Raw genomic sequence first — 458 nt, forward strand, 5'->3', positions numbered from 1 at the left:
CAAATAAACAGATAATTAAAATTTTTACTTTATTATATTATTTATTGGATAAAGACAGCCAAAAATCGAGAGGAAGGGAGAGGTAGAGACGGAGAGAGAGAGAGACATCCGCAGCACTGCTTCACCACTTGCAAAGTTTTCCCCCTGCGGGTGGGACTAGGGGCTCCTTGTGTACTGTAACATACTCAACCAGGTGTACCACTTCCTGGCCCCGCTAATTCCTATTTTCTTCTTCAGTTGCAAGATGCTTTCTGGAAGTTGCAGGCTTCGGTCGCTCGCGTGTCCTTCGGGTGAGGATACAAACTCGCACCCAGTTCCCTGCAATGTCACTCTGCCAGCAGCGCTAGTTTCTTGGGTGGGCTTGGGGGCGTGGCTTGCACAAGTGGCCGATGTCCCGCCTCTACCGGAAGACAGAGAAACCTGGACCCTAAACTCACCGAGCCTCGCCCAACCAGAAA

The sequence above is a fragment of the Erinaceus europaeus genome, chromosome 14, assembly GCF_950295315.1.
Source record: "Erinaceus europaeus chromosome 14, mEriEur2.1, whole genome shotgun sequence".
NCBI classification, from domain to species: domain Eukaryota; kingdom Metazoa; phylum Chordata; class Mammalia; order Eulipotyphla; family Erinaceidae; genus Erinaceus; species Erinaceus europaeus.